The 23,003-nt window shown below is 35.4% G+C and overlaps 1 non-coding gene across 1 annotated transcript; it reads left to right on the forward strand.

Moving 5' to 3' along the window:
- The first annotated feature begins 5,104 nt into the window (after positions 1-5,104).
- Positions 5,105-5,292, forward strand: LOC118993837 (U2 spliceosomal RNA). The gene has a single exon (XR_005067952.1). It is a non-coding gene; the product is annotated as a U2 spliceosomal RNA (small nuclear RNA).
- The last annotated feature ends 17,711 nt before the right edge of the window (positions 5,293-23,003 follow it).

The following is a 23,003-nucleotide window of genomic DNA, read 5'->3' on the forward strand; positions in this document are numbered from 1 at the left end:
GATTAAAGGAATGTCCTCAACCTGAGAGAGGGGTTTATGCAAAACACAGCTAAAAATCTATTTAATGGAATATGATTGAATAATAAATATTATACCCCAAATGGATGAACCTCGAAGATGTTTTGCTAAGTAAAAGAAGTCAGTAACAAAAAAAAAGTATTTTTTATCTCATTTATAGGAAATGGGCAGACTATGCAAATCTGTAGAAACCAAGAAATTAGTGTTTGATTAGGTATATGGGTGGAATGGGGAGTGACTCCTGATGTGTATGGAGTCTATTTTTCAGAGGAATTAGGTATTTTAAGATTAGATTTCAGTAATAGTCTTACATCCTATGATCTATAATAAAAGCATATTTTAATGGGTAAATTTAATGAATTATGTCTAAATGAATTGTATCTTAATAAATACGTCTAAAATATTCTCACTCTTTGAATGGCATGTGCCATATGGTGAGGAGAGGGCAGACATGGCAAACTTAAATTTATCAGCAGCACTCTTAAGACAGTCTTCAGTTTGGACAGTGTTCATTGCCTAAAGGAATTTTGCCCAAGCAGAAGAGTCATCGAGTTTAATATATTATGTTTTTGGTATAAGAAATTTTTTTAATCTGTGGTAACTATAATAGTTTGTGATACCACTAAAGGGATATAATGAAGGACTTGGAATTTGGATTTCCTGTTTTCTCTTCGAACAGGTCTATTTCAGTTGCGGCTGAGGGTGTCACAAAAGCAGGACGGAGCACTGCTTGTATCCAAGTATAGAGCAACCCAAGTAATCTGCTCACAGTTCCAAATTTAACTAACGCTGATCAAGTTGATGCTACATTAAATGAGCTAATCAAAAAATTGGACGTTTTTATTCCACTACTGAATTAATATCTAACCAAAAGGTGTTAAGCGTATAAAGTAAACTACTACGCGATACGATATTTGATCTTTAAGCAGCTGCGCCTGGAAAAAACTAGATACGATCCAGGAGACGGTAAAGCCTTTGGCTATTTAAAACTGTTTCAGTTGGATATAAATATGAATATGTAAAATCTAAGCTCCATAGGGTCCAGGAACTTCGTTTCATGGGCTCCTGCGTTCCTGGAGTAGAGCAGTGCCTGGCACAGAGCTGATGCTCTTTGCCCTTGAATGTGTACGTCTTTATCAAACATAAACTCTTGGATGGATTTTGTGACATTGTATAGAGAAGGAGAAGCCCTGTAAGGAAAAACACCTCTTAGTTGGACATGTAAACACTGTTGACAGCAGATGTATGTGACATTTAGATAAGAGATTTTTCTTCAGAAATTCCCTGTGGTGGCACCATTGTGGTTTAAAGAAATAAAAATAAAATGATAAAATGTAAGAATATAGCTGACATTAAGGCATTATTTTTGTAACGATTTGAAAGGACAAAGAAATATCAAGTATTAAAAGTGCAAAGATGCAGATACTAATGGAATTGGGTAACTACATGTCACTGTGTGGAGTAAACATTTAATCATCTACAAGTGACTCTGTGGGAACGTTACCTATGATAGCATACTGGAAATATTTTTATTTAGACAGTTGTACATGCCGAACAAATTAGGTTTTGTGTTTGAGCTGTGGCTTTACTTATGATTAGGGCTGTTTGTTCATGTTCAATGCCTTTCACTTAGTAATAGTGTTTTAAATGATCTCTTCAAATAAAAAGAACTTGACTTGGAGAAGCAGCCTTTAGCATTGCATAAATATGCCAAAACAGTGGCTCAGGACACTGAGGAATGCCCCACACAGGAGGACAGACATTCAAAGCATGACCAAAGCCTCTTGAGTTGTCTGTGGAAGCAAAATATGATTTACACCCTTATATGCTGAAACAGTACAGAATTATTTATAGTAAAATGAATGGGACATGAATTACATATGTGTTTTCATTATTGAATTCATGTCAAATCATTTTTATTAGCATATTCTCAGTTCTTTGCTATGTCTTTAAAACAGACCATCTGTAAACTACAGTGCGGTTTTAACATAGACTTTGTTATTTTAAAACTTCAAAAAGAGATATGGATAAAGCACAAAATATACCCAATCAACACACTTTAAAGGACCCATAATTTTTTTCCTTAGCATAAATAGATTCTTCTACAACTATGTGTGCTTCCTTCAAATTCAAGTACATCCTTTTGATGACAGCTGTCCCAAATGGGATTTTTTAGATCTTACAGCAAGCAAAAGTAATTGCTTTTTATATTTTTGGTAAGCCTTTCTGTTTAAACTCTTTTAGTTCATGTATGTGTTGACATTCACTGTTTTATTTTCAAATGTTCCTCAAGTTTCTCTCCTAGGTTTTTTATTATAATCTCTCTCCCTTAGCAATTCCATAACTTCTAGTAGCAGCCTATGTAGAAAATTGCTATATATTTATCTTAGATTTCTCTATTGATATCTACTCATAAATGGCTAGTAGATTTCTTCATATGGAGGACACCTCAAATTGAATATATCCCAAATTTCCACTAAAATATTTGTTAATATCTTTTAATATCTTTTACAGTTTTACTAATAATGAAATATATTTTCTATCCTCTGAGTATAGGCTATATTTTGAATGCTAATTCATCCTACCCTACCTATATCCACCCAATTCAATTAATTGTCAAGCCTTGTTGAGGCTTACCAGTCTTTTATCTTGTCTTCTGTTTTCTGTATCCACCGTTCTATTTTATGTTCCCATTATCATTTTCAAGGTTATATCAAACAACTTCTGACTGCCTCTCCCATCTTTAGTTCTCCACATTGCATAACATCTTTTTCATTTTTCCCTTTTTTGATGCCACTGCCTTTTTCCATGCCCAGTTTCTGCCCCCCTCCCTATTCAAGGGTTGGCAAGAGTGTCAAACTTCCTAACTTCCCATATTTTTTTTCTTTGAATTCTCATAGCTCTTAATTTGCACTTCTGATATGTTTGTTTTTTTCTATTAGTTTTTGTGTACATTTTTATTTTAATGTACAGTTTATGTGTATTGTCTGATTCTTTCACCATAGTGTCATTTTCCTGAAAGAAGTACTTATGTCTGGTTCATTTTGTATTCTTCATACATTTCATAAGTTTGACGGTGAACCATTGTATTTAGTGAGTAACTAAATCAATTCCATTCTTGATTATATATTATTTTTTGAATAAAATTTAGTTTATGACAATATATTGATATTATAGTTAATGGCTAATTCTAAAACATTATTATTTCCCCTATTTTCTTAAATTGTCAGTTTTGTTAAATTGAAAATGCTGTCTTTGATAGAATCCTCTGTAAATTCCAAATGATATGATTTAATTCTGAAGATACAGCTTAATATTTTTGCAATCAAATAAAATTTTATTCCCTTGTTCTTTGATGACTGTTGAGATGAGAACCTAAAGTATTTTCCTTTCTCTTTATACAAGAAGAATATATTTTGATCAGCAGCAGTGGTGTCTCTTTGAACAAACTGCCCAGAATTGCTTTACTTCATTTTAATAGCAACAAACATGAGGGTACAGTGCTAAAGACTGATTTAAGTTGAGTTCCCAAAGTACGCAGCCCTATGAATTCCTACTCATCAAGAAAATGAGTCATTCTCAAATTAGGAATAAGATGGAAAGGAAAGCAGAGTTCAAGTGGTATTAGATGTGAGGATGAGAGGGGTTTTAGGATGAGGAAATGAAGGAGTTCAAGTCCAGTGGTGTCATATGAAAGGGGAAGAATGAGAAGAGGCAGACTGGCAGCAGTGAGCATCAGATTCTCCACTTGGTGGTCACACTGCCCTTCCATCACCAGGCAGATCTGGTGCCCCCAGAAAGAGAAATTGTGTGGGTGAGTTTCCTCTCCTATTTGAGAAAAACAGAGTTACTGGAGTTAGTTTATAAACATGTGACCCCAAAAATGCCACATGTTGAAAAAGCTACTTGGTTGCCTTGGCTGGTGTAGCTCAGTGTATTGAGCACGGGCCTACGAACCAAAGGGTCACTGGTTTGATTCCCAGTCAGGGCACATGCCTGGGTTGCAGTCCAAGTCCCCAGTTGGGGACATGTGAGGAGCAACCACACCCTGATACTTCTCTCCCTCTCTTTATCCTTCCCTTTCCTTTTCTATAAATGAATAAATAAAATCTAAAAAAAAGGTATTTGTTTAATACCTTTACATCAATACAATTGCTGATAAAATATTATGAATCATAAGGAAATAGTCAAATGGGAGAGTACATATAAATATATTCTAGAGAATCCTGTACTTAGAGAATGAATTTATAAATTTTAAATATGTACATGCGATATTACTGGTTTATTTTCACCCAATTTTCCACTGTTCTTGGATTTTCTGTTAGAAGTGTCTTTAAAATATTTTTCTTAAGATGTGCCTATTTTTATAAGTCTTGCTTTGTCAGAAATTATGTTTTGTTGCTTTACAAGTCCATTGAAATATGTTCTTTTTGTTAATTTTACTCAATGCAATTCAAATATTTGCTGTTAGACAAACATCTAAAAAGGCTGATTAAAATTGTTCCAAAGACTTTTTGAATATAAAAGTTATTACAAAACAACTGTTCAGTAACTTAAGCATAAGTGGATTTGACATACAAATGTGATTTTCTTAAAACGTGGAAAAATACTTTCAACTTATTAGACGATATTTAACATACTGAAAGCACATTGTCTTCTCTCAGACAGCGTGAGCTGCTCTTAAACAGATGGCATTCTCTCCACTTACTTTTTTAAGTCTTTCCTACAGAAGTTTCAAGTTTCTCTTCAGGCATCGCCCCCAAATCTCCGCCCTGGGCCTGGGCCAGTGCACGCCTGCGCTTGGTGGGAACCTGGAAAACAAGGAGCCCTGCCCTGTGCCTCTGTGAAGAACCCAGGCCCTTACAAGCTGGATCCTTGGAGAGGAGCCTTGCTTTCTGTTCATGTGTGATCCCTTGTTGCATAAAGCTCCCTCCCTTTCTCCTTTTCCTCCATCTTGTTTTCCGTAAACCTCTTCTTTTGAATTGGTTTCACCTCCCTTGATTTTTATCTTCGGGGTGGGGAGGCAAGAACAGCTTCATCCTCAACTGTGACCACTCATATGAAGTCTAAGAATTGAGAGGTTCCAATCTCTTGGTTTTTTGGCTAAGATCAACTGTAAGGCCATTCTTATCAGTTTAATATCTGATAGCTCCTCTACCTGAGGACTGTATATATTATGTGGGGTTTTGGAGCAGGGATGTGGAACAGGAGCTTGCTCCATCCATTACACACATCAACCTGGTGTTCCAGTACTTCCTGGACAGTGCACCCCATAGAGGGGAAAGAAAAAAAAGAATCTGACAGATTCCAAAGTTACTAAATTATAGATAAATATTAAAGACACTGTTATGTGGGGTTTGAGTTCTTTTTTGTTTAAAAGAGATTTGCGTTAAAGAAAAGTTTAGAACCAGCTTTTGTCAGTGAACTGATAATTCATTCACCTGTCATGGTGATATCAGTTGGCTTTGTTTGAAGGGGATGGAGGATACCAGTATGATGAAAGCATAGGAGAAAAAAATATCTTGTTAAAACAACTTTTGCATTCACTGTCTTCAAAGTTTTTCTTAAAATAGATTTTCAAAAATTAAGCACAACATCAAAAATATGTAACCCACTTCATTATTACTTCTAATGTTTTAAAATCTCAAACAGAAATTATCTCATATCTTTTATGGAAAAAAATAGTTTCTGGCCATTTCTCAGGGTTGGTTCAAAAAACTCTAGATATTAGGAAAGATATAAAATCACTTAAACAAACTTGAACTGTGATAAACAAATGTCCATTAGCAAAAGAAAATAATAGATTGTAATTTATAAATTTTAAAAGAACACACATTAAAAGAAGGATGACTTACTTAAAATGATGTTATATAATTGTAACTCATAAAAGGTACTTTTTCTCAGTTTATGAAATTAACTCTCTATTCAACATCATTTATTTGGATGTTTGTGTTCTATTTCAAAGGGTAGGGTTTTTTTTAAAGAATTAAAGAAGGGATCTCACAACTTCAAGACAGATTGGCTTCAAATTGATCCTTGATAAAAAATAGCTACTGTGCTGAAATAGAAGTTTTAAAGAATATGTCAAAATAATTAAGGCAAGAAACAAAAACTTCTGAGAGTAGTGAACATTATAAATTTTGTCAACGTCCTGTCTCAGTCAGAAATGAGTGAAATGCTATCTTTTCATTTCAATCAGAGCCTCACCAGTAGAGACATCAGTCTTCGTGCTTTAGGATTTCTGTGTTTGGTGGATTGTTCCCACCAGTAAAGGGGCTGGAAGGTTCTGTCTCAGACTCCTGAAGAGAACATTCAGTCAAATTTTACTCAACGGGAATTGTTCTCTTGGTTTATTTTAAAAGTTGTGAAATATTTCATTCATTCAAAGAATATGTGCTATTTTCATGACTATAAAGCAAAGTAAAATTAATACCCATGAACCCCTAAGACTAAAGACTAAACTAAAGACTAGAATATTACCTGTAGGCACCATCTGTATAGCGGTCGGTCCCTTTGAATGCATCCCCTACATTTCTTTCTTTGACAACAGAAGTTATCCAAATCCTGTTTTGTGTTAGTTACTCCTGTATATGAGGATTAGACTTAATACTTATGCATTCTTTTATGCATATATTCACAAGTAAAGCATCATTTGTTTTTTCTTATTTTTGAGTTTTATAAAAATAGTGTCATTTCTAGAGCTTGAGTTTTTTACTAAAAATTTTATTTCTAGGATTTTGTTAGTGAGATCTCATATAGTTTTCAGTAATTTGTGTTTGTCACTATAGAGTGTTCTACTATGATATTTCACAATTTGCGTATTTTTTGTACTGGTCATGGTTTTTTCAGGAAAACAGAATCCACTCTCTATAATAGTGATAATCTGTAATTCAGGACTCACATGACTGTTGAAAGAGGTGGAGAAGGGACTTTGGGAAAGCAACCACCTGTGTGGGCAAGTGTAACTCTGAGCCTTATGGAGGGGTCTGTGGGGCTCCTGTACGCACAGTGGGAGGTAATGTAGAGGTCAGTAAAGCAGGCCAACCACCATTACTTGCCAAGAATAATGGACTACAATTGTCCACCTTCCAAATCTCATACAACTTTCAATTATCAACAAAATCCAAAACCCAAAAAACACACATTTAGAAGGGTACCTGGGAATTGTTTCTGAGCCACAAACAAGTGTTGGTGTGATATCCAGTGACAGCGCACCATTTTTACATGGATGAACATTTTCCACCAGTTATTTTTTGCTGTGCACGCATTGAGACTGAATATTCTTGTACCTGTGCTAACATTTCTCTAGAGAAAATACCTACATATGAGATCGCTAAAACATAGGTTTAATGCATTTTCAGATCTACAGACAGTGCCCAAGTGGCTGTATCTTTTTTGCTGTCCCCAGACAGAGTTTATGAATCTCCATTTGGTTTCTGTCTTCTTCATTTCGGCCATTGTAGTGTCTGTAAAATGATATCTCAGTGTGGTCTTAATTTGATTTTTGTTTAAATCCTAATCAGATTGAAACTCTTGTATTTTTCCTTTTGTCATTCTTTTCTTTCTTCAGTAACATATGTATGATTTTATTACTTTATGTTCTGTCTTTTCCTTATACCTGTCTACTTATTTTTGGAAAGTAATGCTAAATTAGTAACATGTAATGGAAATAGTCTACAAATATGTCTCATATTTTCACCTACTTTGTGGTGTACTTTAATGAACAGATATTCTTCATTTTAATTGAACTTTTATTATACATTTAGAATATTTTTGTCTTATTTTAGAACTCCTTGACATTATTTCTCTGTATTTCGATCTTAGAAACTGTGAAATTTTGCCTTCCACACCTAAGTTTATAATTCATCTATATATTTTCTGTTATGGTTTAGGAAATAATTTTATTTTCCTTATGATGGATAGCCAGTTATGTTATGTCTTTGGTAGTTCTGTCTCAGCATGTTCACAGTTTCCTATTATTGCTGTAACAGTGGCCACAAACTTAGTGGCTCAAAACACAACAAATGTATTCTTTTATAGTTACAGAGGTCAGAAGTCTGAAATGGTTATTATGGGCCACAGTCAAGGTTGGTAAGGCCCCATTCCTTCTGGAGGTTCCAGGGCAGAATCTGTTCCTTGGCTTTTTCAGCTACTAGAAGCTGCCCTTAGTCCAAACTCACGATTGTATCACCTCAACCTGAGACTCTCCTGCCTCCTTCCTTCCCTTCTGCGGAAATCGGGCACACTTGGTTAATCTGGGACGGCCTCTTCATGGCCAGGTTCCTAATTTAATCACTTTTGCAGAGTCCCTTTACAGGGTGACAGATTTCCAGGTCCTGGGGATTAGGGCATGTAAGGTTTCTGAAATTACTTAAAGCTTTTTACATACATACTTAGGTGAACTATATATGTATTTGTTTTTTGTTCCCTAACATTTATAACACTAATCTTATTCAGTGGTTTGAATTATCTGTGTTGAAGAGAAAATCAAGAATATGGATCTTTACTTTTTTTCTGTATCATTTTACTAATTAGTATACTATTCTTTGTGGTTTCCAGCAGAATCCTTCAATTGAATTAAAGGAGTTTTGTTTTTTTTCCACATGATCTTAGTTTTTATAATAATTGAATTTGAATCTTATCGAACTATTTTGCTGCTCAAATAAAGTGTTAACCTTTTTCCCATTAATTTATTAATAAGCAAATTACAATTCAGGTTTGTAAGTCTTAAACTACCTGTGTACCTATGATAAAGACAAGTCAAACATCATGTATGTTGCTTTCTATGCACAACAGACCTTAGTTATGCTACTATTTTGTTGAACTGCTTTTGTTTCACGAGCGGATTTGGTCTGTAAATTCTCTTCTCTGATTCGGTTTTGGTAACAAGGCTATCCTGGCCTACCGAATTGAGTTAGGGGCAATTTCCACTTTTATCTCTAGAATAGTCTGCATAGATTGGAATGATATATTTCCTAAAGGCCTAGTGAGATTACTTTTTACAACTGTCCTTATAAAATAAAAGAACATTTTATTATGATATGCAAGGTATGTCGAAAATGTATCCAGCCATGTAATATGAAAACTAGAGACATTTTTCAAAGAAGATACAAAATACATTAAACATTGTACATAGGACAATGACATCTCAGTCCCCTTCAAAGTAGGCACCTTGTGACCTCACACAGTTCTCCCAATCACCATCAGCTGTGCAGTAGTATTTTCCTGAATAAATACATCGATGGCCTGAAATCTCTTACCCTTCAAAGGTGATATTAGTTAGGAGAAAAGCCAGAAGTCCCAGGGTGCCAAATCTGGGCTGTAGTGGGGCTGAGTCGCCTGGGTGATTTGATGTTTCACCAAAAAACTGCATGAGACATGAGTCATGGGTAGGCATGTTATCATGATGAAGCTGCCAATCACCAGTTGCCCATAGCTACGGCCTTCTGAATCATCCAAATAGTTTCCACAGAGGAATGTTCAAGCTTAATGCAAAACTTAGGCAGATTCATTGCTCTACTCATTCAGTCATTTTCAATTTTATGGCCACACAGTACACACGCTCACTGAATGGCATCTACCATCCCCACTGATTAGGACAGTGAAGTCATCATTGTTCACGCATGTGCATTGCAGTCCACTCTTCTTGGCCGTCAGGTTACATAAATGTTGAGCCAAACCATTCTTATTATATTAACAATAGGTGGACTTTTTCTATATATACCTTGCATTAAAAATATTTATGTGTCTTCAACTTTCTATTTTATTTTTCTCCATTCTTATTTGACATATTATTTACATGCAGAGAAATGCACAGGTGTTAATTGTGGAGTTTGAGTTGTGATAAAGATATAATATACCTCAACACAATATGCAATAATTTCATCACTGCAGACATTTCCTTCCTGCCACTTTCCAGACAGTTCAACCTCAGCTTCTATTCTCAAAAGGCAACCACTCTTACAAATTCTAACACTGTATATTTCTCTGCCTCTAGAATTTTATATTAATGGAATCTAATATGAGGTACTCTTTCATGTCTGACTCTTTCTCTCTTTGAACATAATGTCTGTGAGGTATACTGACGCTTTTGTGTTGATTAGTGACTAATTCCTTTCTCTCTGTATATAAACTTGTTTATCTATTCTCCTTAGATGGGAACTGGTTTATTAGTTGAAAGGTAATTGTGAATAAATGCCACAAACATTCTTGTGCTTGTCATTTTGTGAACATACACTTTTCTTTTTCTTGGTTAAGTACTTATGTATAGCACTGCTGGGTCATAATGGAACTTTATGTTTAAATGAATGAATAACTACTAATTTTCTTTCCAAAGTCATTGTATCGTTTTAAACTTCCAACAGCAATTGCTCTAGCAAGTTCCACATTCTTATCAACATTTAGCCTTTTTCTAGTTCTAGCAAATCCGATGTGCATGCATGTGTTTAATTATCAACTTGATGGAGTCCTTTATAGGTTCTAGATATGGGTCATTTTTCAGAGGTTTGTAAAGGGAGTATTTTCTTCCAGTCTGTGACTTGTCTATTTAACTTTTTATGGTGTGTTCAGAACAGCAACATTTTAGTGAGTACTCTTTGCTTTCCACTTAAATAACCTTTGCCAGCTTGTTTGCAATGGTATTCTTGTGTGCTTTCTTCCTAGATTTTTTTTCTGTGTTTTTTCATTGTATTTTTTTCCATTACCATCTATTCCCCTTGCATGTCCTCTTCCCTGCAATCACCACACAGTGGTCCATGTCCAGGGTCATTTTTCCTTTTTGCTCAATCCCTCTGTACCCTAACCCCACCCCCAGCCCCACCCCCACCTCCAGAGCTGTCAGCTTGCTCTCTCTCTATGGGTCTGTCTCTATTTTGCTTGTTAGTTCAGTCTGTTCATTAGATTCCACATATAGGTGAGATCCTATGGAATTTGTCTTTCTCTGACTGGCTTACAGTTTTAGCTTTTATGTTTAGATCTATGATAGATTTCAAAATCAAGTTTACCTAAATGTGAAGTAAGGCATACATTATTTTTTGTTTTTGTTTTTTGCATAGGAATATCCAATTGTTCTAGGACCACTTGTTAAAAACACTTTACTTTTCAAATTTATTGTTTTGGCACTTTCACTGAAAATTAATTGAGCATTTAAGTGTGGTCTTTATGAACTTTATAGTGTTCCATTTATCTGTTTGTCTGTAGGTACACAATTCATACTCTAGTACAGTACTGAATAGATGTGGTGAAAGTGGAAATCCTTGTTTAAATCCTGAAATTAGGGGAAAAGCATTTAGTTTCTCACTATTAAGTATGGTATGTTGCTTACTGTAGGACCATGGATTTTCTAAGAAATGGAAACATTCTGATATGGAAAAACTTTATTTTATTTATCTTGGTCCTTCATGCCCCAGCATATTTTTGATGCATTCTAAGCCCAGTATATTTTTTATTCAGTTAATGATTATCTGAGTGATTTGGTTTGATAATGATTCTTTTAGTAGACAACAATATTCTCTGATCAGTGCTCTTAGTTTGCCTGTTCTTAACGATGATTAAGAATGAATAAAAAAGCTGGGCAGACGCCCCCACCCAGAATCTTCCACTCAGATAAGCGAATTTGCATATATGCTCTATCTGCAGTGTTTTACACTTCATGAGTCCACATTCTTTATTTGGTGATCCTAGACACAGCTCTTTAATGTACAAAGTGTAAGATGAAGAGAAATTGAATCTGTTTTTTTCCTCAATCATGAAATCTGTAAGAGAATATTTCAGGCACAGACAATGGTTAACAAACATGAATATTAAATCTTATTTAAAAATCAGTTTTAAATATTAACTTTTGCAGTTTTGAAAGTGCATAGATATGTTAAAATCATCTATGTCAAATTTGGTTAGAGAAAAATGGCTATAGAAACTTTATGAAGTATAGTGCTTCTCCCTATTTTCAAAAGATGATTCATTTATTTGTTCTATAAAGGGTACATTTAACATATTATTAGTCTTGGCGTCCTTTTTGGAAGGGACAGGCCCTTTCAGAAGTTCCCAGATTGGTTTCTGAAATAGTTTCTTGTGTGTGGGGTGTGTGGTGTGTTTATGCGTATGACATAACTCTCTTCTCCATGGTAAAGTTTGAAAAACCCATAACCCGTCAGTTATTCTTGGTGCACATGGTCATTCCTCTCTGCCTTAAAATCAACATTCTATTGATTTTGTTTCCTAGTTCAACTTTGTGGGGAAATTGCTGGGACCAAGAGGAAACTCCTTGAAGAGGCTACAGGAAGAAACGGGTGCCAAAATGTCTATCCTGGGCAAAGGATCGATGAGAGACAAAGCGAAGGTACTGAACTTTGGATTTGATATTTAACAAATATAGAAGGGTACCTCTCCCCATGGATGGCCAAATTTACAAGCACAGCTCAACTGTTCTCCCTTCATTTTCTCTGAGGTTTACCGGGTGCACTTTCATCTGTTGCACTTTCCAATGACTCCTCTATTTTCATAAAAATTAATAATTGGCCTTTTTTCCCAAACATGTAGTTCTGTATTTATAATCTTTTTAATCCTTGTTGTAGGTTGCAATCGAATGTTTTCACTTAAGTGCCTTCTGTAGGATGTTTCTATATATCTGTGTTTACCTTCTTCAATTTCCTGACGGGTCCCTGTTCTTTCTTCTACTGCATCCCCTCCTCACATCCATTTGATCTCCCTGCTCTATTGCACTTTGATCTTCCTGCCTGAAGCTATTTGAAACACTAATCTGCAAATCTAAGAGAGTTTTTGTTGCAGTGTTTCAGTGATATTAAACAACTCACCTGACCCCAAAAGAACAATAGGCTAAGAAATATATCAACATTGGTGTTTGAAATGATTTATCTCGCGTCTGAACTATATCATTTTTCCATTTCATAAAATGATAGCAATTCTCTCTGTGTTAGAATTCAACACTTTGGAAAATAAGTATTTCTAGAGATTCGTTCTTAAAGGATCTTTTAAAATTCATTGAGAAAGGGTAGATGAGTTATGGAAGTATTATTTGACTAGGCCATACTCTTCTGATTTGCTGTGTTACCACAGAAAATAAAATGTTAAAATATCTGGCCTGACCTGTGTGGCTCGGTTGGTTGGTCATGGTTCTGCAAAGTGAGAGGCAGCCATCATTCCCAGTCAGGGCGCAGACCTGGGCTGCCGCTGGGCCCAAGTGGGGCTCTGTGAGAGTCAGCCAGTCAATGTTTCTCTCTCAGGTTGATGTTTTGGTGTTTCTCTCCCTCTCTCCTCCCTCCCCTTCTCTCTAAAAGTCAATAAAGAAAGATTTTTTTAAATGTTCAAACATCTTTTTTATGACTGTGAAAATTACTTGGACAATAATTTGGAATTCTGTCTTCGGGCTATGAATGGAACATCTTAAACGAAGAAATGTATAGTGAGAAGTATCACAGACCTGGTGGGTGTTGCATACATAAAATATCTTACCTTAACTGTAATGAGTCTGTATGTGGAGTTTAAGGAAGACTCTCTATATGACTGCTGTTTTTAGACTGGATCAATACTCAATTCTAAATGGCAAAAGGAATGCTTCTTACTAGTCTTTTGAGTAACTTTTAGTTACTCTATACTGTGTATAATTTTAAAAGTAACTACACTCTTTTTAGATTGTCTATATATGCAGACATATTGAAATCATAATTTATATCTGCAGTTATGTATTCTTTAATGTTCTTTTTGCTGTATGTATTCTTCAGATATCTCACCGTCTTACAATATAAACTTCATGCTGTATGCTTTTAATCTTTTACATATTCTTTAAGATTTAGATCAGACATCATCTCCCCAGCAGGACTTCCCTGAACAACTATAATAGGCTTATTACTCTCTTGTTCAAGTCACATATTTTACTGAAATTTTCTGTTTATTTCGCTAAACTGTAAGTTTCCACAAGCCAGAGAAATGTGCTCTTCAGTTTTCCCTGTGCAAAGTCTTCATGTAGTTTCTCCCTATCTTTTAAAGCAGATGGGTGTGCATTACTTATGCCCATATATTTGGACATTTTTTCCTGTTTATAAAGTTTTAAATGGGATTATTTTTTTCACTCTGATCATGTTAGGTACTAGCATGAATATTTTAAAGTTTAACAAGAAACAAATTTGCTTCCATTAAGTTTCTGTTAGGTTTAATTAATGATATTATTTCTTACTTAAAATCCTGTTTCTCATTGATTATTTTTTGATTCATCATGTTTGGCTATGCTTTGAGTGTTTTGATTGTTATTTTATAAAATAAAAACATTTAATAATAACAATAGCAATAATCATAATGTATTAACTATAAAACACATGTTTTAGAACCTAGTAAGATCTTAACTACAGAGTATGTTGAACACACAGAGGATATAACAGTATAAGAATGGATATGGAAAGGTTTACCTTAGTAAATGCTTGATTACAATAAAAATTAATCCTTGGTAAACTATAGAGTACTATGCTGCTATTTGCTTTTCTGCAACATAACCTAAACATTCAGGAAGATTTTATATGATTTTATTTTTTCTTGCACAATTCTTCAGATTTTGCAGTGGAGGTATGTATGTGTATATGTATATATACAGCCACACAGGCATATATTTATGCATTCACTCAAGAAGTACTTACTAGACATGCTAGGTGTCATTCACACTTCTAGTGACAGGTATAAATATGACACACATGGTTTTCCTCTTGGAGAAACAGACAATAAATGAATAAACACATGCATTCAGGAACTGGTAATTTTTATGGATTTTTAAAAAAACAGAAGAAGGATAAGAGGTAAATGGTGGTGGGAACAATATTTTATTACAATGATCAAATTTGAATCTGGATAGTAAAAGGAACCAGCATAGAAAGATCAGAATCGAGAGAGAGAATTCCAAGTGTGATGACTCTAAGGCAGAATCTGTATTCTCATCTGTAACCATATCTACGCGTGTATAACTATGATGGCAGCCGTAGCCACATCTTTGTTTATAATGACCCTTATTCCCATTTAGCTACAACCTGATTTCTTTGCTCACCTTCATAGCAAAACTCACTCAAAATATTATTTGCAACTAGTTGCTGTCAACCATTCTTCAGTGTTCTTCTCCTTAGGCTTCACGACTGGCTCCTCTTCCTCTACTAGACCTGCAAGCCCAGGGCCTAGTACCATTATATTTATGTATGTGTGTACTTATAGGCATATGTATGTGTATGAATGAAATGCATATGTATTAGATATTTAATTACATATATGGTATTCATATATTTATCTATCTATAAAGCAAGTATAAGTACACACAGAGAGAGTGAGAACAAACCAAAATATTAAAGGAGATACATAGAAAGATTGAGAGAAATATCTTTGCCAACTTTTAGGGCTTCGATGAACACAATATGAGCCATGTAGTCTTAAGATTCAGAGATAGCTTTTTTTATTTGTTTCGTGTTTGTTCAAAAGCAAATCTCATTGAAAGAGGAAATGAAAAACAGCTTGTATGAAATTGAATGGTGCTTGGTAGCTCAAGCCCTACTAAAGTTGGTGTTTGTCTGAAGTTTATATCAGCAGGCACTGAGGAGCTCAACACACCCCTGCAAGTCTGTTTTTCGCCTTCTCTCCAACGAATACACACATATACACATAAACGAATGACTTACTGAAGCATACGAGGAGCTCCTTTTGCACCTGCAGGCGGAGCCTGGGCCAGCAGCCTGCCTGCAGTCCCATAGCCAGGTGCCCTTGCAGAAAAACTGGTTTAATAGCCTTCTTTGCAATTACTGGCCTATGTCACCTTTCTAGGAAATGGTGTAGATTGTTTTTCTGGGTGAGTATGCTGTTGGGGTGCTCCACAATATATGTCATAAACTTGATCTTTACCTTATGATGGAAGGAGATATTTGGATAGTTGTCTAAATCAGGACTAAATAACTGTGAAAAAAATTCTTACATGTTAGGGGGACCTCTCCAAACCCGAATTTATTTATAAAAAATCATGTATTTATGCTTACATGTTTAAACTTTAGTCAACTTCAAAGTACTCTCCATTTGATGCAGTACACCTACTGAGACATTTTTTCCACTACTTAAAACAGGCTAATAGCCTGTTATGCACTCATTGATTTTGATGCCTTTTAGTGTGTCTGCTATTCTTTGTTTCACCTCTTCTGCATTGGCAAAGCATTTCTGTTTGAGGACTTTTGTCATCCAGGGAAACAAAAGAAGTCACCTTGGGTGATATCCGGTGAATAGGGAGAGTGGGGTATGGGATAATGCTGTTTTTGCTGAAAATTTGCTGAAGACTCAGTAGAGTGTAAATAGGCACAGTCGTAAGTCACCCATCCTGAAATGAGCAAATGAATTGAAAAGAGTCTTCAAAAAAAAAATTTCACTGGGGCCAAACATAGCCTCTCACAACTTCTGCTGGTACATGGATGCAGATGGGTTCCTAGCACAGTCACCTGGTGAGGGAAGCCTGTACTACAAGGGGCCCACCCTCCAGAAGATATTTTCTTTTTTTGGCCCCCATCATATTTGCTATGTGTACCACTGTAGATTAAATATTATGCTGTATAGAAAATAAAAATTGGACATGACTCAAGCCCTCACAAAATTTAGACATCCTAATGTGTTTAAGACTTTGTTTAAAAAAAGATTAAAAAGCATCAATTACTTGAATTAGTAGGTAAAAGAATGATGAACTCATTTTGTTGTCCTTTCATAGGTCTAACAAGACCCTTTAATCCTTAGAAAATATGAAGTTTAAGATTTATTTTAAGATTGTTATAAAATTAACTGCATAATATAGAAAATAGTTCTAATGCTCTAGTGTAGTAAGATTATAACAAGTTTAATGTTTTTATTTGTTTCTTTGTTGTTGTTTTTTTATGGTGGTAAGTAAATATTCCTTTACATTTTGTTATATCTAGCCAATAACCCCAGATGCAATGAAAGAAAAAAACAAAAACAAACTAAAATGTAGTCATATCTAAGATAATACCAGGACCAAAATCATACCTTATATTCATGATTTCACCCCCACATTAGTCAGATGGCAGAATATGTGAACTCATATTCAACTGAAAACCATCTACCTTGAACAGATGCTAACTTTTTAACTGTGTTGATAAAAAAGTATTCTTAGAAAATCTGAAAGTAAAATATACAGTATGTTTGCTGTATTTGAAAATACCTGAGGAATTTAACTGGCAGTTCAGAAATTTCGTTAAAGTCTAAGTTCTTTGTGCACCATATGGCCAACTGGTTCTAAATAACCATACATCTGCCGGCTTCAGGAGCAGCGGCTTCTGGGGATTCTTCCGGGGTAACTTACTGTAGCTGCAGATAGCGTGTTGCTATTTTAAGTGGTGCTGATCACGAAGGTGATGAAGGAGAACGGAGGAACAGTGGTTCTGCAATCTTATCTTTGAAAAGAGTGAGGAAGAAACTTATTATTCTAAGAAAAAAGGTTAGAGATTATCAGACAAAGGCTGAACACACCCAGATAAGAGTGAGGAGATAGGGAAGCAGGAAAGCAGAGATCTTGCTTCCTTATCTATTGACCTTAAATGGAAATCACAATGGACCACGTTGCAAACAAAATTGTGTTTTGTAATGCAAGGTATTTTGGCACGTCTGTTAATAAGCTTGGTTGAAATTATAGCATGTGGTTTTAAAATGGGAGTTAAGTACATGTTAAAAGTAAAGCGCTGTTCCGTGGTGCTTATTTGAAAATGTGTGGTAATTCTCAAGGCAAGTCTTTCTCTCTTTGATGTGCTAATAATGTGCAGTTTCTGTTTTATAATATGTCATGTATTTGGTGATGGGAGCTATAGTAAATCCTTTCTGATTCCATGGCAAGACTGATTTTCATCAACAACAAAAATCAGTGAAAGTCTTCAAAGTAATGCTTCTGCCTGGTGGGCAAGGCGAGTGTGAACCCCACACCAAGTGCTGGGTTCTCATTTGGCTTCCGGGCTCTGCCTCACTTGAAGCACCCGGGTAGTCTCTCAAATCCTGAAGGGTGAAGCCACGCTCTCTGCTTGTCAGTCAGACTGGGACTGGCCACAGAAACTCTTGCTTCAACTTTTTAATATTCCCAGCAAAAAAGCAATTGGTAATCCCACAAAATCAAGAGCTTAGACACTCTGATTTTAATTTAGGCTGTGTCCCTGATAAACTACCCAGTAGGTTAACAACATTTCTTTCTCGATTTCCCCCTGCAGAAAAGAATGTCTAGCCCATCTTAACTTCCAAACAGAGACAAAGAAATAAGCATAATAGATTGCACAAGTAAACTTGAATTTGTGAAGAACAAGGAGTGTATCATAAATTACAGATAGATGGGGTTTTACTTTTTACTTATCCACTGCATTTTTCTGTTTTTTCTATCTGAAGTCTGAGAAATTACAGTCACATTAAAACATCCCACCTGAACAGTAGCACATGTTATTAGGGATGTTTTATTAGAAATATATATTTTGTGAGGATACAATGAAACCTGTGTTTCCATGGTGAACCAATACAAGACTATTTCAATATTTGGACTCCAAGTGACCAAACCATCAAAAGGGTTAAGTTTGAGCTGAAGAGTGAAATATTTTATGATATTAATGAGAAATAATATTTCACATTAGCATTTCAACTCTTTTATATATAGTCATTCACTCTAATGTGAATTTTACCTTAGACTAAAAAAAAAACCCCCAAACTAAAAGTCATAAATCTGCCCGTGCTCAATTCTTCATAAGTTGTTTTTTTTTTAAGATTTTATTTATTTATCCTAGAGGGGAAGGGAAGGAGAGAGAGAGAGAGAGAAATATCAATGTATGGTTGCCTCTCGTGTCCCCTGCTGGGAACTGGCCTGCAACCCAGGCATGTGCCCTGACTGGGAATCGAACCGCCATCGTGTGGTTCGCAGGCCTGCGCTCAATCCCCTGAGCTACACCAGCCAGGGCAATTCTTCATAAGTTTTAACAGTAGAGGATAAGATAGCAATATTTTACATATTGTGAATATTGTGAATATTGTGAATATTGTCAAAGTTATATATGATCTTAAATCATTAATTTCCTCTAGTCATATTTTATTCACAGCTAGACAAATCTATTTTAATTTTTTGTAATTAAGACCTGATGTTTGGCAACTTCCAAGGACCTATACACACAGGATCATATACCAAGATATACTATTTAATATTACTAGTACATAGTCTTTCCTCCATTGTCACCTGTCACTTGCTATAGGGACTGTACTCTTATTTCCCACGAGAAGTGAAAGAAGGGCGTCACAGAACTAGCTATCTCATATCATGTAGTAGGGAATTTTTATTTATTAAGCTATTAAAAATCCAATATATGAAGGGAGAAAATGTCTAAACATTTCTCATGCTTTAAAAATGTATTATTGTTCAGTTACAGTTGTATCACCTCTTCCCCCCTTTCTGTCCTCTACCCCGTCCTCCCTGGCTCACACAGTCAGTCCTCACCACTGCCGGTGCCCCTGTAAGTCAGAACTAATACTGAGATTTTTTTTTTTGCCATTGAGGAAGTCTATCTGGTTTTGTCCTGAGCTGTATTGTTGCCCCAAGATGTTATAAACGAAACTCAAATGAGAGATAACAAATGTAGAAAGAGACCAGATATGTCTTGGCAATATTTAAATTCTACATTCTGTATTAAACTGTATTAAACTGTAGCAGTTTGATAGATGGTTGCAAATTCTTTGACTTTCTTTTAAAGATTGATGAGTAGGGTCTAATTCTCTTCTCTTTAAATCTGGATAGTTTCAGTGACTTGTTTGTAACAGACTGCAGAGGAGCTGTTGCTTCATGATTTCTTTTTGTTGTTTAACAAATGAACTTATTTATTTATTTAATTAATTTTAATTTTTTTAAATTTATTTATCTTTAGAGGGGGAGGGAAGGAGAGCAGGAATGAAATATCAATGTATTGTTGCCTCTCGTGAGTCCCCTGCTGGGAACTGGCCTGCAACCGAGGCATGTGCCCTGACTGGGAATCGAACTGCAATCGCGTGGTTCGAAGGCCTACTCTCAGTTCACTGAGCTACACCAGCCAGGGCCTGAACTCATTTGTCTTCTAAGATTTTATTTATTTATTTTTAGAGAGCAGGAAAGGGGAGGGGAAAGAGTGGGAGAGAAACATCAGTGTGTGGTTGCCTCTCATGCACCCCGTACTAGGGACCTGGCCCACAACCCAGGCATGTGCCTTGCCTGGGAATTGAACCAGCAACTCTTTGGTTCACAAACTGGCACTCAATCTACAGAGCCACACCAGCCAGGGCTGATTTCTAAGCTTAGGTTGGAAAATACAGTGCTCCTTTTTTCTCATTTGTAAGAACACTATCTTTTTGGAGATGTAAGCTGCCTGGCAAGGACTCTGACAATCCTGAGGCTGTCCCTTGGGAGGAATTCAAAGTCATATAAGAGGCCTTGTATATGTACCACTGGGAAGTCCCAGTTGAGCCTAGCTTTTGAGTGATCCCAGTCCAGGCACTACACATGCAAGTGAAGAACTCTCCAGATGATATTAGCCTTTAGCCATTTGAGTGATCACCAACTGCTTGAGCTTTACTGTGTGCAGGGCCAAGCTCATGGAGCAAATAGAATTTATCCTCATTGTACTCTTTCTAAATTCCTTACCCCCAGAATTCACACACAGTGAATAATTATTTTAGGCAACTAATTTTGGCATGGTTAGTCATGCAATACTAGTTAATTGGAACACATTGTTACTACTTTATATGCATGATTATTTTTTTTGTTTTTTAATTTAATCTTTATTGTATTTTTCCCATTACCATTTAGTCCCCCTAGCAACCACCACACTGTTGTCCATGTCCAGGAGTCCTTTTTCTTTCTTCGCTCAAGCCTTCCACCCCCTCACCTCCCCGCTTCACTAGCTGTCATCCTGCTCTCCATACAACGATTCTCAACATGGTTAGCGATTTTCCAAAAACCAGATTCATTCTCTTGCATTTCTACTGCCCTCATCATGGCAGTTTCTACACGCTGATAATTCATGGGGTTTTGTGTGGATTTGTGTGTTTTATGCTTTATGTTATTGTTTTATTCCTTATAATATATTTTCAGTTTGTTTATGCCTGTTCTCAAATCAAATGATTGAAGCACTTGACAAAGTTCTGTTTCAGAGTTGCCAGTAAGAGAAAAAGCTTCTAAGGGGAGATTTGAAGATTTCTTCCTGATCGAGGTGCTTTATGCAACATGGACACCAAACATAGAGCATTCTAGTTAAAAAGTGTTAGGCTACTTACAAAAGCTGGTTTCAGGTCTTTGAACCTTTGAGTGCCTGGTTATGTCACATGACTCCAGGTTAATTGGACGTGTAATTCTAATTTCTATGTAAGGCTTCTTAAGTTTACTACAAGCTGAGAAAGAGCTCAGGCATTTTATCAGGGAGGCTAGATGCATCCCATAAGAGGAACTAAATTGCACCATATAGAAAGTACCAGACTTATAGTAAGTCAGTTTATTTTTCAGTCCCTTTTTTGATCAAGTTGTATGACTGAAGATTTGTCTTAGCCAAATCAAATAAAAATAAAAATAAAAACTGGCATTTTTGTGCAGAGAACATAAACTGAATTTGTTGCTTTATAAAGAGCAGGACAGGATGATAGCTAGTGGAGAGGGGGAGCTAGGGGTTGGAGGGACTGAGTACAAAGGTATAAGGACTCATGGGCATGGACCACAGTGTGCTGACTGCTGGGGGGAGGGGGATATAAGGGGACTAACAGGCAATGTAAAAAAATTATATTAAAGGTTAAATTTTAAAAAGTATATGACTATTTAACCACTATGCTCTAACCTGAAACCAATACAAAACTAATACAAAATAATGTTGAATGTAGCCATGACTGAAAAAAATGTAAAAATTAAAAAGAAAACAAACAGAAAAAATAAGTGATTTTTTAATATTTCTTTTTTAAAAAAGAAAATATTAAATATTTTAAAAATATTTTAAAATATATTAATATTTTAAAAATATTAAGAAAAATATTTTTTATAGATGGTAGAATTTAGCTGTGGGATTAAGTTATTTGATACATGACTATCAAGATTACCTGCAGTATCTGTACCCATTGTCATATTTAGTTTTTACCAGTTTCTTGTATTAGAACAGAACTTCTAAGCAGAATCCTAAGGTGATTCAATTTAGTGATATACATTGATCTATTGTTAGTAATATTTTATATTATTTAGTCCTGCATATATATTACATATTTAGTGACTTATCTCTCTTGCTACATATTTTGAAGAATATTAATAATATCTGCTTTGTAGTTTTACCTTGCATCGTATCTGTGCTTTGCTCAAATAAGCAGTAACCAAAGTGACTGACCCCTCTGAGTGTGTCTGCATTTAATAGAATTGGGTATTAGAAAGAAACATTTCCTAAATAGCTTTACTTTGCTAATTGTAAGACATAATACATTTTTAATTTTACAAGTGATTTTAATGCTAAGCCAAGTGAGAATGATTATCTTAAAAGTTAAATAATAAAAATATTTCATCTCTTAGAAAAGCCTTTGTTGAGGAAGCTGTTATTGTGTGCATGTTTTTAGAAAGATGCTGTTAAACGTTTGCTTTAAATTGTTGAAACTTGATTCCAATCTAAGCCATGTTCTTTGAAGAGAAACTTGGACGACTTGTAGTAGCACAGCTTGGGGAATTCGGGGAGACTAGAATTTAGGTAGTTAGAAGCATAATGGGCCCAGAGTGGGATTGCTAAAAAGAAAATCCTGCACTTAACTTAAGTGCACTATCAGCCCTAATTTGGATTCTGAATTTCATTAGTTGTAGTGATGTTTATTTGTCTTTGTGTTCTGTTTTCTCTTATTAGTTAATTCCACAAGTCATTTAAAAGTTGAATAGTGGTTTTCCCAGTCGTATGTATCTGAATCTTACCTTACCAATTTTCAGCCGGCATGCTACAAGAATTTTT

Source organism: Sturnira hondurensis, unplaced genomic scaffold, assembly GCF_014824575.4.
Source record: "Sturnira hondurensis isolate 20B ecotype Veracruz unplaced genomic scaffold, ASM1482457v3 Scaffold0008908, whole genome shotgun sequence".
NCBI classification, from domain to species: domain Eukaryota; kingdom Metazoa; phylum Chordata; class Mammalia; order Chiroptera; family Phyllostomidae; genus Sturnira; species Sturnira hondurensis.